At 43.7% G+C, this 15383-nt stretch overlaps 5 non-coding genes across 5 annotated transcripts; all 5 read left to right on the forward strand.

Annotated features, from left to right (window-relative positions):
- Window positions 1–2175: 2175 nt before the first annotated feature.
- LOC130305550 (U2 spliceosomal RNA) lies at window positions 2176–2364 on the forward strand. Its single transcript, XR_008855121.1, has one exon. It is a non-coding gene; the product is annotated as a U2 spliceosomal RNA (small nuclear RNA).
- A 2087-nt stretch (window positions 2365–4451) lies between these two features.
- Window positions 4452–4642, forward strand: LOC130305519 (U2 spliceosomal RNA). Its single transcript, XR_008855091.1, has one exon. It is a non-coding gene; the product is annotated as a U2 spliceosomal RNA (small nuclear RNA).
- A 2089-nt stretch (window positions 4643–6731) lies between these two features.
- On the forward strand, window positions 6732–6922 carry LOC130305520 (U2 spliceosomal RNA). Its single transcript, XR_008855092.1, has one exon. It is a non-coding gene; the product is annotated as a U2 spliceosomal RNA (small nuclear RNA).
- Window positions 6923–9011: 2089 nt separating this feature from the next.
- Window positions 9012–9202, forward strand: LOC130305521 (U2 spliceosomal RNA). The gene has a single exon (XR_008855093.1). It is a non-coding gene; the product is annotated as a U2 spliceosomal RNA (small nuclear RNA).
- A 2090-nt stretch (window positions 9203–11292) lies between these two features.
- Window positions 11293–11483, forward strand: LOC130305522 (U2 spliceosomal RNA). The gene has a single exon (XR_008855094.1). It is a non-coding gene; the product is annotated as a U2 spliceosomal RNA (small nuclear RNA).
- The last annotated feature ends 3900 nt before the right edge of the window (window positions 11484–15383 follow it).

Genomic DNA, 15383 nt, shown 5'->3' on the forward strand with positions numbered 1-15383 from the left:
TTTCTCCTAAGCACTTTAGATTGTGGTTTAAGTAAGGAGGACCAAGATGCACTTTGCACAGAAGTAAGATGCCAAGAATTAGAAATTGCTGCTAAAAGTTTATCCACAGGTAAAACACCAGGTTCTGATGGACTTCCTGTAGAGTTTTATAAAACCTTTTGGGACATTTTTAAAGATGATTTGCTTAATATTTTTAAGGAGGCTTTTAATTCTGATGTTCTACCTTTATCTTGGAGGAGTGGTATAGTGTCTCTGATCCCCAAAAAGGGGGATAGGAACAGCTTAGAAAATTGGAGACCAATTACGCTTCTTAATGTTGATTATAAGATTATGTCAAAAATTTTTGTTAACAGAATGAAGCCGTTTTTGTACAAGGTCATCCATGTGGATCAGGTATGTGGTGTCCCAGGAAGGAGTGTAGCTGAACCTTTAAATGCTATTAGGGACGTCATATGGTATCAGCAAGAGCGGAATCAAAATCTAGCCATTCTATCTCTAGATTTTCATAAAGCGTTCGATAGAGTATCACATTGTTTTTTATGGATGGTTTTACAACGCATGGGTTTTCCTAACATATTTATTAAGCAAATTGCTCTCTTATATAAAGGTTCTTTTAGCAGGATTTTAATAAATGGTTTCCTTACAGATTTTATTAATTTATCATCAGGGGTAAAGCAAGGCTGCCCTCTGTCTCCTATACTGTTTATATGTGCAATAGAACCTCTGTTAAACTTAATAAGGAATGATAAAATAATAAAAGGAGTGCCAGTTCCTGGAGGTAATAATGCCACCCTTAAAGTGTGTGGCTATATGGATGATATTAATGTTTTTTGTGAAAGTGCCTTCTCTTTACAAAGAGTTGTTGATGTTACTGATTTCTTTTGTAAAGCTTCTGCTTTTAAACTTAATTTATCTAAATGTGACTGTTTTTATATAGGTAAATGGGAAAACGTGCAAATACCAAACCTAAAATTACAGTCAGAAAAAATAAAAATCCTTGGAGTCATCTTTGATAAAAATAACAATGGTGAGGAAAGTTGGCTAATGGTAAAAGAAAAGGTAAAGAAAAAGGTAGACTTTTGGTCCCTTAGGAAATTATCCTTAGAAGGTAAAATTTTGGTGATTAAGGCTATGCTAATACCCATTATGCTCTATTTAAATATGATTTATCCTCCTAATGAACTTATGTCTAGGCAACTTCAGAGGATTCTCTTTGAGTTTCTATGGAGTTCTAAAGCAGAAAAATTAAAAAGAGATACTATGTATAAGTCACAAAAAAATGGAGGAAAACAGGTTCCCTGTATTAGAAAATTTTTATACTTAAGGTTTTTTAGTTGGTGTTTTAGGGGACTTTTTATGAAAAGTGTATGGTCCTGTTTTTTAAAGTACTCTGCGGGACATATTTTTAGAAAAAGAGAATGGGTGTTTTTATCATTATCTTCTCCTGTACTTTTAACTCCGCCTAAACATTATGCCATCTTAGAAAAAATTATACGTATGTATAACCTTAAAGACTTTGACTTGTTAACCTTGAGGGATGCTCGCAAGATAGAAGTACAGTTAAATTTGCAAGAAGAAATATGTATGGTCTCTAATTTTTCTTATAATAGGTGTGTACAAATATGGAAAAAGGTAAACGAGCCATATCTTTTTAATGAGCACAAGGATTTAGCATGGATGATTATCCATGAGTGTCTTCCGGTAAGATTTTTCCAATATAGAAGAGGTCTAAATGCTGTATGTGTCTGTCCCCGGGAAAATTGCAATATAGATGAAACTGTTTTGCACCTTTTCTGGAATTGTTATTTTGCACAAAAGGTTTTTAGACTAATTGGTTCTTTATTGAAATTCCTAACAGGTCTAAAAGTTTTAAATCATGAAGTTGTTTTATATGGCAAAAGTGATGGAGTTACGAAAGAAAAAGAGAGAATTTTGTGGATTTTTATCAACTGTACAAAAAATGTATTATGGAAAGTTCGTAATATCCTTGTCTTCAAAAGAGATTTTATTTGTGAAAAAGAATGTTTGAAGATGATATACAGTGAAGTTTACTTGTACTATTTAATTGATAAAAAGAGATATGGGCAGAAAAAAGCATTAGCTATGTGGAATTTACATTTATGGAAAACAGTATTTGATGTATTGTAAACATTTTTTGTGATGTATTTAAGTTTTTGAGTTTTTTCAATAAAAATGTAAAAAAAAAAAAAATCTGTTCTTATCAGTTTAATATCTGATACGTCCCCTATCTGGGGACCATATATTAAATGGATTTTTGAGAACGGGGGCCGATTTCGAAGCTTGCTTCCGTCGCCCTATGCATTGACCCGATATGGCAGTATCTTCGGGTACAGTGCACCACCCCCTTACAGGGTTAAAAAGAAAGATTCCTACTTTCATTGCTACCTGCTTGCTGGCTAGCCAGCTAGCCAGCCCTGTGGGCCTTGCTGCTGCTGCAGCCAAAAAACAAAAGGTGGTGCTGCTGCTGCTTCTGCTGCTTCTGCTTCTGCTTGTGTCTGGCCCCTGTTGGAGCGTCCAGGCACAGGACTTCTGCTGCTGCTGACTAAATGGCCTCCTTAATTGGATCATTTGAGTAGCCAGCACACCTGTGCAGGTAGGGCATGACATGATAGGCAGCTGCCTTGATAGCGGGTGGGTGCTGAATGTTCCTAATTGACAAAATAAGATTAATGCTTATGAAGAAATATAAAATCTCATCCCTTCCCCAATATCGCGCCACACCCCTACCCCTTAATTCCCTGGTTGAACGTGATGGACATATGTCTTTTTTCGACCGTACTAACTATGTAACTATGTAACATAACATGGGGGGGGGGGGTCTCCTGGCTGTTCACACAGGTGTGTCATTGCTGTACATTGACCATGCATTGCTTCATTGCAAAGGCAAAGACAAATGCTTCCAGCCATCCATTGCACTAATGGATTGGTCATCAGCTGGCTGTCTATGTCCCGCATCAATATAGACCAAAGTACAGAGGGTTAGGCTATGCTATTGTGCACCTACCTGATGCATCAGAAGGTGCGAGGCCCTTGCTAAATTCTGTGCACAGACTTTGAGATCTATACTTTAGACTGTATCTAAACCTGCTCCAACATGGACTGACATTCTGGCCTACTTTCAGCCGATGCGACTTGTCTGTCGCTGAACAGTCGCTTTTTATGTATTCAGCACCTATGTATAATGTTGTAAAAATGCTCTAGAAGCTAAAGTCGCAGAAATGTCACACATATTTGGCCTGCAACTTTCTGTGCGACAAATTCAGACAGGAAAAATCAGTATAAATCCTTAGAAAATTATCCCCCAGTGTCTCCATCTGCTGGCGGTATTGAATAAGCATTGCTGCACTGATGGGGTATGCATTAGACAAAAAAAAAGAAGAAAAAGAAGAATAATACGCCCAGAAAAGAGGCGAAAAGGAGAAAAACGTAAAAAAACGTGAAAAAAAAGTAAGAGGAAGAGAAGGGAAAAAAAGGTGGAAATGGGTTTAAAAGTGATTTCGGCGGAGAAATATATATATATATATATATATATATATATATATATATATATATATATACGCGCACACACACACATATATATAAACGTATTCTCCGTTGAGATATTGCAGCCGCTGCTGTGTCCAGGCCCAGGAGCCTTAGCACTGTGCTGTGATGTCACTCAATACCACTGACATCACTAGGTGTAAACAACATCTCTCCTTTGCTGTGTATGTGACTATGGAGCTGTTTGGTGATGTCGTCTATTATGGCCTTCATAGAAGCAACAGGAGATTGTTGCATCCATCTAGAACCCTCAGAACTACAGTGCTATGATGTCACTCACTTCCACAGGCCTTGCAGAGTGTAAACAACAACAACCCAGCTTTGTTGTGTATGTAACCATAGGGATTTGTGATGTCACCTAGAACCTTCACAGCAGCGACAGCTTTATGAGGAGCATCAGCACTGCTCTGCCTGAGCAGAACCATCACCGCCATAGGTTGTCAAATAACCCGGATTTAACCCACACAGGTAAGTCCAATGGGGTGCAGGCATGTCCTCTATGCTTACAGCTTCCCGTGGGTGTTGGTTTGATACCGTTTGGGGACAGCCAAGGAGGCATCTGCAGGCAACAAAGGTAGGTGTGTGCTTGTGTGTGTGTTTCCTATGCAGATCCTAAGCCCAGTGTCACATGCAAGTAGGAGGAGTAAGAAGGGTTCCTGGCAAATCCGGGTTATGGATTGCATTTAAAAAGGCCCCGTGGGAGTGCAATGGGCCCCTGTCTTGCTGCTTAGCAATAATGGTATGGGTTTAGGTTCTGCTGTGTGTACTGGTGGTTGACTGCCCCCCAGCCCAGAGTGTGCATGGAAAATTGTCTGGCAGCCTCCCTGACAGCAAGCAGTGATAGTGCCCATGAAGGGGACCTTGTTGGGCCCGCCCCTTTCACGGTTATCGCTTCTCGGCCTTTTGGCTAAGATCAAGTGTAGTATCTGTTCTTATCAGTTTAATATCTGATACGTCCCCTATCTGGGGACCATATATTAAATGGATTTTTGAGAACGGGGGCCGATTTCGAAGCTTGCTTCCGTCGCCCTATGCATTGACCCGATATGGCAGTATCTTCGGGTACAGTGCACCACCCCCTTACAGGGTTAAAAAGAAAGATTCCTACTTTCATTGCTACCTGCTTGCTGGCTAGCCAGCTAGCCAGCCCTGTGGGCCTTGCTGCTGCTGCAGCCAAAAAACAAAAGGTGGTGCTGCTGCTGCTTCTGCTGCTTCTGCTTCTGCTTGTGTCTGGCCCCTGTTGGAGCGTCCAGGCACAGGACTTCTGCTGCTGCTGACTAAATGGCCTCCTTAATTGGATCATTTGAGTAGCCAGCACACCTGTGCAGGTAGGGCATGACATGATAGGCAGCTGCCTTGATAGCGGGTGGGTGCTGAATGTTCCTAATTGACAAAATAAGATTAATGCTTATGAAGAAATATAAAATCTCATCCCTTCCCCAATATCGCGCCACACCCCTACCCCTTAATTCCCTGGTTGAACGTGATGGACATATGTCTTTTTTCGACCGTACTAACTATGTAACTATGTAACATAACATGGGGGGGGGGGGTCTCCTGGCTGTTCACACAGGTGTGTCATTGCTGTACATTGACCATGCATTGCTTCTGTGGTATTGCAAAGGCAAAGACAAATGCTTCCAGCCATCCATTGCACTAATGGATTGGTCATCAGCTGGCTGTCTATGTCCCGCATCAATATAGACCAAAGTACAGAGGGTTAGGCTATGCTATTGTGCACCTACCTGATGCATCAGAAGGTGCGAGGCCCTTGCTAAATTCTGTGCACAGACTTTGAGATCTATACTTTAGACTGTATCTAAACCTGCTCCAACATGGACTGACATTCTGGCCTACTTTCAGCCGATGCGACTTGTCTGTCGCTGAACAGTCGCTTTTTATGTATTCAGCACCTATGTATAATGTTGTAAAAATGCTCTAGAAGCTAAAGTCGCAGAAATGTCACACATATTTGGCCTGCAACTTTCTGTGCGACAAATTCAGACAGGAAAAATCAGTATAAATCCTTAGAAAATTATCCCCCAGTGTCTCCATCTGCTGGCGGTATTGAATAAGCATTGCTGCACTGATGGGGTATGCATTAGACAAAAAAAAAGAAGAAAAAGAAGAATAATACGCCCAGAAAAGAGGCGAAAAGGAGAAAAACGTAAAAAAACGTGAAAAAAAAGTAAGAGGAAGAGAAGGGAAAAAAAGGTGGAAATGGGTTTAAAAGTGATTTCGGCGGAGAAATATATATATATATATATATATATATATATATATATATATATATACGCGCACACACACACATATATATAAACGTATTCTCCGTTGAGATATTGCAGCCGCTGCTGTGTCCAGGCCCAGGAGCCTTAGCACTGTGCTGTGATGTCACTCAATACCACTGACATCACTAGGTGTAAACAACATCTCTCCTTTGCTGTGTATGTGACTATGGAGCTGTTTGGTGATGTCGTCTATTATGGCCTTCATAGAAGCAACAGGAGATTGTTGCATCCATCTAGAACCCTCAGAACTACAGTGCTATGATGTCACTCACTTCCACAGGCCTTGCAGAGTGTAAACAACAACAACCCAGCTTTGTTGTGTATGTAACCATAGGGATTTGTGATGTCACCTAGAACCTTCACAGCAGCGACAGCTTTATGAGGAGCATCAGCACTGCTCTGCCTGAGCAGAACCATCACCGCCATAGGTTGTCAAATAACCCGGATTTAACCCACACAGGTAAGTCCAATGGGGTGCAGGCATGTCCTCTATGCTTACAGCTTCCCGTGGGTGTTGGTTTGATACCGTTTGGGGACAGCCAAGGAGGCATCTGCAGGCAACAAAGGTAGGTGTGTGCTTGTGTGTGTGTTTCCTATGCAGATCCTAAGCCCAGTGTCACATGCAAGTAGGAGGAGTAAGAAGGGTTCCTGGCAAATCCGGGTTATGGATTGCATTTAAAAAGGCCCCGTGGGAGTGCAATGGGCCCCTGTCTTGCTGCTTAGCAATAATGGTATGGGTTTAGGTTCTGCTGTGTGTACTGGTGGTTGACTGCCCCCCAGCCCAGAGTGTGCATGGAAAATTGTCTGGCAGCCTCCCTGACAGCAAGCAGTGATAGTGCCCATGAAGGGGACCTTGTTGGGCCCGCCCCTTTCACGGTTATCGCTTCTCGGCCTTTTGGCTAAGATCAAGTGTAGTATCTGTTCTTATCAGTTTAATATCTGATACGTCCCCTATCTGGGGACCATATATTAAATGGATTTTTGAGAACGGGGGCCGATTTCGAAGCTTGCTTCCGTCGCCCTATGCATTGACCCGATATGGCAGTATCTTCGGGTACAGTGCACCACCCCCTTACAGGGTTAAAAAGAAAGATTCCTACTTTCATTGCTACCTGCTTGCTGGCTAGCCAGCTAGCCAGCCCTGTGGGCCTTGCTGCTGCTGCAGCCAAAAAACAAAAGGTGGTGCTGCTGCTGCTTCTGCTGCTTCTGCTTCTGCTTGTGTCTGGCCCCTGTTGGAGCGTCCAGGCACAGGACTTCTGCTGCTGCTGACTAAATGGCCTCCTTAATTGGATCATTTGAGTAGCCAGCACACCTGTGCAGGTAGGGCATGACATGATAGGCAGCTGCCTTGATAGCGGGTGGGTGCTGAATGTTCCTAATTGACAAAATAAGATTAATGCTTATGAAGAAATATAAAATCTCATCCCTTCCCCAATATCGCGCCACACCCCTACCCCTTAATTCCCTGGTTGAACGTGATGGACATATGTCTTTTTTCGACCGTACTAACTATGTAACTATGTAACATAACATGGGGGGGGGGGGTCTCCTGGCTGTTCACACAGGTGTGTCATTGCTGTACATTGACCATGCATTGCTTCTGTGGTATTGCAAAGGCAAAGACAAATGCTTCCAGCCATCCATTGCACTAATGGATTGGTCATCAGCTGGCTGTCTATGTCCCGCATCAATATAGACCAAAGTACAGAGGGTTAGGCTATGCTATTGTGCACCTACCTGATGCATCAGAAGGTGCGAGGCCCTTGCTAAATTCTGTGCACAGACTTTGAGATCTATACTTTAGACTGTATCTAAACCTGCTCCAACATGGACTGACATTCTGGCCTACTTTCAGCCGATGCGACTTGTCTGTCGCTGAACAGTCGCTTTTTATGTATTCAGCACCTATGTATAATGTTGTAAAAATGCTCTAGAAGCTAAAGTCGCAGAAATGTCACACATATTTGGCCTGCAACTTTCTGTGCGACAAATTCAGACAGGAAAAATCAGTATAAATCCTTAGAAAATTATCCCCCAGTGTCTCCATCTGCTGGCGGTATTGAATAAGCATTGCTGCACTGATGGGGTATGCATTAGACAAAAAAAAAGAAGAAAAAGAAGAATAATACGCCCAGAAAAGAGGCGAAAAGGAGAAAAACGTAAAAAAACGTGAAAAAAAAGTAAGAGGAAGAGAAGGGAAAAAAAGGTGGAAATGGGTTTAAAAGTGATTTCGGCGGAGAAATATATATATATATATATATATATATATATATATATATATATATACGCGCACACACACACATATATATAAACGTATTCTCCGTTGAGATATTGCAGCCGCTGCTGTGTCCAGGCCCAGGAGCCTTAGCACTGTGCTGTGATGTCACTCAATACCACTGACATCACTAGGTGTAAACAACATCTCTCCTTTGCTGTGTATGTGACTATGGAGCTGTTTGGTGATGTCGTCTATTATGGCCTTCATAGAAGCAACAGGAGATTGTTGCATCCATCTAGAACCCTCAGAACTACAGTGCTATGATGTCACTCACTTCCACAGGCCTTGCAGAGTGTAAACAACAACAACCCAGCTTTGTTGTGTATGTAACCATAGGGATTTGTGATGTCACCTAGAACCTTCACAGCAGCGACAGCTTTATGAGGAGCATCAGCACTGCTCTGCCTGAGCAGAACCATCACCGCCATAGGTTGTCAAATAACCCGGATTTAACCCACACAGGTAAGTCCAATGGGGTGCAGGCATGTCCTCTATGCTTACAGCTTCCCGTGGGTGTTGGTTTGATACCGTTTGGGGACAGCCAAGGAGGCATCTGCAGGCAACAAAGGTAGGTGTGTGCTTGTGTGTGTGTTTCCTATGCAGATCCTAAGCCCAGTGTCACATGCAAGTAGGAGGAGTAAGAAGGGTTCCTGGCAAATCCGGGTTATGGATTGCATTTAAAAAGGCCCCGTGGGAGTGCAATGGGCCCCTGTCTTGCTGCTTAGCAATAATGGTATGGGTTTAGGTTCTGCTGTGTGTACTGGTGGTTGACTGCCCCCCAGCCCAGAGTGTGCATGGAAAATTGTCTGGCAGCCTCCCTGACAGCAAGCAGTGATAGTGCCCATGAAGGGGACCTTGTTGGGCCCGCCCCTTTCACGGTTATCGCTTCTCGGCCTTTTGGCTAAGATCAAGTGTAGTATCTGTTCTTATCAGTTTAATATCTGATACGTCCCCTATCTGGGGACCATATATTAAATGGATTTTTGAGAACGGGGGCCGATTTCGAAGCTTGCTTCCGTCGCCCTATGCATTGACCCGATATGGCAGTATCTTCGGGTACAGTGCACCACCCCCTTACAGGGTTAAAAAGAAAGATTCCTACTTTCATTGCTACCTGCTTGCTGGCTAGCCAGCTAGCCAGCCCTGTGGGCCTTGCTGCTGCTGCAGCCAAAAAACAAAAGGTGGTGCTGCTGCTGCTTCTGCTGCTTCTGCTTCTGCTTGTGTCTGGCCCCTGTTGGAGCGTCCAGGCACAGGACTTCTGCTGCTGCTGACTAAATGGCCTCCTTAATTGGATCATTTGAGTAGCCAGCACACCTGTGCAGGTAGGGCATGACATGATAGGCAGCTGCCTTGATAGCGGGTGGGTGCTGAATGTTCCTAATTGACAAAATAAGATTAATGCTTATGAAGAAATATAAAATCTCATCCCTTCCCCAATATCGCGCCACACCCCTACCCCTTAATTCCCTGGTTGAACGTGATGGACATATGTCTTTTTTCGACCGTACTAACTATGTAACTATGTAACATAACATGGGGGGGGGGGGGTCTCCTGGCTGTTCACACAGGTGTGTCATTGCTGTACATTGACCATGCATTGCTTCTGTGGTATTGCAAAGGCAAAGACAAATGCTTCCAGCCATCCATTGCACTAATGGATTGGTCATCAGCTGGCTGTCTATGTCCCGCATCAATATAGACCAAAGTACAGAGGGTTAGGCTATGCTATTGTGCACCTACCTGATGCATCAGAAGGTGCGAGGCCCTTGCTAAATTCTGTGCACAGACTTTGAGATCTATACTTTAGACTGTATCTAAACCTGCTCCAACATGGACTGACATTCTGGCCTACTTTCAGCCGATGCGACTTGTCTGTCGCTGAACAGTCGCTTTTTATGTATTCAGCACCTATGTATAATGTTGTAAAAATGCTCTAGAAGCTAAAGTCGCAGAAATGTCACACATATTTGGCCTGCAACTTTCTGTGCGACAAATTCAGACAGGAAAAATCAGTATAAATCCTTAGAAAATTATCCCCCAGTGTCTCCATCTGCTGGCGGTATTGAATAAGCATTGCTGCACTGATGGGGTATGCATTAGACAAAAAAAAAGAAGAAAAAGAAGAATAATACGCCCAGAAAAGAGGCGAAAAGGAGAAAAACGTAAAAAAACGTGAAAAAAAAGTAAGAGGAAGAGAAGGGAAAAAAAGGTGGAAATGGGTTTAAAAGTGATTTCGGCGGAGAAATATATATATATATATATATATATATATATATATATATATATATACGCGCACACACACACATATATATAAACGTATTCTCCGTTGAGATATTGCAGCCGCTGCTGTGTCCAGGCCCAGGAGCCTTAGCACTGTGCTGTGATGTCACTCAATACCACTGACATCACTAGGTGTAAACAACATCTCTCCTTTGCTGTGTATGTGACTATGGAGCTGTTTGGTGATGTCGTCTATTATGGCCTTCATAGAAGCAACAGGAGATTGTTGCATCCATCTAGAACCCTCAGAACTACAGTGCTATGATGTCACTCACTTCCACAGGCCTTGCAGAGTGTAAACAACAACAACCCAGCTTTGTTGTGTATGTAACCATAGGGATTTGTGATGTCACCTAGAACCTTCACAGCAGCGACAGCTTTATGAGGAGCATCAGCACTGCTCTGCCTGAGCAGAACCATCACCGCCATAGGTTGTCAAATAACCCGGATTTAACCCACACAGGTAAGTCCAATGGGGTGCAGGCATGTCCTCTATGCTTACAGCTTCCCGTGGGTGTTGGTTTGATACCGTTTGGGGACAGCCAAGGAGGCATCTGCAGGCAACAAAGGTAGGTGTGTGCTTGTGTGTGTGTTTCCTATGCAGATCCTAAGCCCAGTGTCACATGCAAGTAGGAGGAGTAAGAAGGGTTCCTGGCAAATCCGGGTTATGGATTGCATTTAAAAAGGCCCCGTGGGAGTGCAATGGGCCCCTGTCTTGCTGCTTAGCAATAATGGTATGGGTTTAGGTTCTGCTGTGTGTACTGGTGGTTGACTGCCCCCCAGCCCAGAGTGTGCATGGAAAATTGTCTGGCAGCCTCCCTGACAGCAAGCAGTGATAGTGCCCATGAAGGGGACCTTGTTGGGCCCGCCCCTTTCACGGTTATCGCTTCTCGGCCTTTTGGCTAAGATCAAGTGTAGTATCTGTTCTTATCAGTTTAATATCTGATACGTCCCCTATCTGGGGACCATATATTAAATGGATTTTTGAGAACGGGGGCCGATTTCGAAGCTTGCTTCCGTCGCCCTATGCATTGACCCGATATGGCAGTATCTTCGGGTACAGTGCACCACCCCCTTACAGGGTTAAAAAGAAAGATTCCTACTTTCATTGCTACCTGCTTGCTGGCTAGCCAGCTAGCCAGCCCTGTGGGCCTTGCTGCTGCTGCAGCCAAAAAACAAAAGGTGGTGCTGCTGCTGCTTCTGCTGCTTCTGCTTCTGCTTGTGTCTGGCCCCTGTTGGAGCGTCCAGGCACAGGACTTCTGCTGCTGCTGACTAAATGGCCTCCTTAATTGGATCATTTGAGTAGCCAGCACACCTGTGCAGGTAGGGCATGACATGATAGGCAGCTGCCTTGATAGCGGGTGGGTGCTGAATGTTCCTAATTGACAAAATAAGATTAATGCTTATGAAGAAATATAAAATCTCATCCCTTCCCCAATATCGCGCCACACCCCTACCCCTTAATTCCCTGGTTGAACGTGATGGACATATGTCTTTTTTCGACCGTACTAACTATGTAACTATGTAACATAACATGGGGGGGGGGGGTCTCCTGGCTGTTCACACAGGTGTGTCATTGCTGTACATTGACCATGCATTGCTTCTGTGGTATTGCAAAGGCAAAGACAAATGCTTCCAGCCATCCATTGCACTAATGGATTGGTCATCAGCTGGCTGTCTATGTCCCGCATCAATATAGACCAAAGTACAGAGGGTTAGGCTATGCTATTGTGCACCTACCTGATGCATCAGAAGGTGCGAGGCCCTTGCTAAATTCTGTGCACAGACTTTGAGATCTATACTTTAGACTGTATCTAAACCTGCTCCAACATGTGACATTCTGGCCTACTTTCAGCCGATGCGACTTGTCTGTCGCTGAACAGTCGCTTTTTATGTATTCAGCACCTATGTATAATGTTGTAAAAATGCTCTAGAAGCTAAAGTCGCAGAAATGTCACACATATTTGGCCTGCAACTTTCTGTGCGACAAATTCAGACAGGAAAAATCAGTATAAATCCTTAGAAAATTATCCCCCAGTGTCTCCATCTGCTGGCGGTATTGAATAAGCATTGCTGCACTGATGGGGTATGCATTAGACAAAAAAAAAGAAGAAAAAGAAGAATAATACGCCCAGAAAAGAGGCGAAAAGGAGAAAAACGTAAAAAAACGTGAAAAAAAAGTAAGAGGAAGAGAAGGGAAAAAAAGGTGGAAATGGGTTTAAAAGTGATTTCGGCGGAGAAATATATATATATATATATATATATATATATATATATATATATATACGCGCACACACACACATATATATAAACGTATTCTCCGTTGAGATATTGCAGCCGCTGCTGTGTCCAGGCCCAGGAGCCTTAGCACTGTGCTGTGATGTCACTCAATACCACTGACATCACTAGGTGTAAACAACATCTCTCCTTTGCTGTGTATGTGACTATGGAGCTGTTTGGTGATGTCGTCTATTATGGCCTTCATAGAAGCAACAGGAGATTGTTGCATCCATCTAGAACCCTCAGAACTACAGTGCTATGATGTCACTCACTTCCACAGGCCTTGCAGAGTGTAAACAACAACAACCCAGCTTTGTTGTGTATGTAACCATAGGGATTTGTGATGTCACCTAGAACCTTCACAGCAGCGACAGCTTTATGAGGAGCATCAGCACTGCTCTGCCTGAGCAGAACCATCACCGCCATAGGTTGTCAAATAACCCGGATTTAACCCACACAGGTAAGTCCAATGGGGTGCAGGCATGTCCTCTATGCTTACAGCTTCCCGTGGGTGTTGGTTTGATACCGTTTGGGGACAGCCAAGGAGGCATCTGCAGGCAACAAAGGTAGGTGTGTGCTTGTGTGTGTGTTTCCTATGCAGATCCTAAGCCCAGTGTCACATGCAAGTAGGAGGAGTAAGAAGGGTTCCTGGCAAATCCGGGTTATGGATTGCATTTAAAAAGGCCCCGTGGGAGTGCAATGGGCCCCTGTCTTGCTGCTTAGCAATAATGGTATGGGTTTAGGTTCTGCTGTGTGTACTGGTGGTTGACTGCCCCCCAGCCCAGAGTGTGCATGGAAAATTGTCTGGCAGCCTCCCTGACAGCAAGCAGTGATAGTGCCCATGAAGGGGACCTTGTTGGGCCCGCCCCTTTCACGGTTATCGCTTCTCGGCCTTTTGGCTAAGATCTTGTATCTTGTCAAGGGGCTCTGAGTTCGTCGAACCTTCGGCCTTGAGGCATCGGCGGTTTTTTAGCCGTCTTAAGCCTCATGCTGCTATAGGAGGAGGACTTACAAAGAACGGGAAGGCGATCCCCCATGGCGACCCTTAGGTTTGCTGCGCATACTGAAACTCGGATTAAGAACACCTTCCGTATTGAAGTGGATGAGGAGAAAAAGGAGAAGATGACTTTGGAATTTTTTGTCAAGAGAATTATGCTGGATTTATTGCACATTCAGAGAGAAGATGTGTTTTGCCTAAAAGACCCAGGTAAAGGACTTTTCATTCTTACCTTGACTTCCGCATCTGCATGTGACCATATGTTTGAGAAAGTTCGGGAGCTTGCCAATGAGGAGGATATGAAAGGACTTGTTTTCATTGCTCTATATTCTAATGGCGATGTTCCACTGGTGGTTACTATGCACGATCCATACGTGGATATAAGAGACATTGTCTTATTTTTAAACCAATATTGTGCGGAAGTCAAATACTCTCATAAAATAATGAATGCAATGGACTTTTGGACTGGAAAGCATAAGTTTGCTGTTAAGTTCAGAGAAGATGTGAGAGGAATTGGAGGTCTGTGTCGCCCACCTGCAAATTTTTTAATTGGGCGTAAACGTGGCTATTTATTCTACCCTGGGATGCCGTATTATTGCAGGAAATGCCATGAATATGGTCATACACAAGAATCTTGCAAAGAGGAAGTGGTTATTTGCAAAAGATGTGGCCAAAAAGGCCACACCACTTTGGACTGTCAAAATGAGATTCTGTGTAATGTGTGTAAGCAGAAAGGACACGCTTTTAAGGATTGTCCTCAACGCTCCTGGGCCAATATTGTGGCTACGTCGGCTGGTCCCTCGATGAGGAAGAGCTCCATGGATGCTGTGCCTGTGCCTAAGACCCACACCCTGAAAGTGATGCCTGAGTCTTCTGCTACCGGAATTCCTGTGATACCTGCTGTGGCTCATGTCTCCAAAAGCATTGTGTCCCCGGGGAAGGTCGTGGGACCTGAGACAGAAGTGAGGGGTTCTCCTCTCATGGAAGTTGAGGGTCCTGGACCGCCCAGAAGGGATACAGAGGAGATGGATGTAGAAGAACGGCGAAAGAGGAAAAGCAGAGACCGGAAAGAGGAAAAGGGCCTTAACATCAAAAGGAGTGGTCGAGTTAGTGCGGACGAGGGGAACGTGGAGATTGTCTGCCAAAAGGTTATAACAGCATCCGACCCTGTTAATATTGAGGAATTTGTGTCACCACCTACAGATTGGGGTTCTTTGTCTGAGGATAATGAATGACCCAGGAGCTACCAAGTGTTAATATCTCCTCCTTCAATGTGAGGAGTTTGAAGAGCCCAGAGAGGAGGGCTGCTTTATTTTCTTTCTTGTCTTCTTTGCCTACAGACATTTTATTTTTACAGGAATGTGCCATTGATTATGATATCAATTATTCATCTTTGAGATCTGAATGGACTCTTGGCCCGTCTGTGTGGTCAGGGGATAATGAGAGGAAAGTGACTGGTGTTTGCATACTGTTCAAGAGCAGTGAGTATAAAGTTACCTCCTTCACAGACATTGTACCCGGTAGAGCCCTGCTCGTTCATATTATTTATAATGACATGAATATGAGACTTTTAAATGTATATGCCTCTCCAGATAAGGATGAAAGATCTGATTTATTAGAGAAAATTCAGTTTTATTTACCGGGTTCATCCCCGCTTATCATCGCTGGTGATTTTAATTGTATAATGGCAGGAGAG

Source organism: Hyla sarda, unplaced genomic scaffold, assembly GCF_029499605.1.
Source record: "Hyla sarda isolate aHylSar1 unplaced genomic scaffold, aHylSar1.hap1 scaffold_1318, whole genome shotgun sequence".
NCBI classification, from domain to species: Eukaryota; Metazoa; Chordata; class Amphibia; order Anura; family Hylidae; genus Hyla; species Hyla sarda.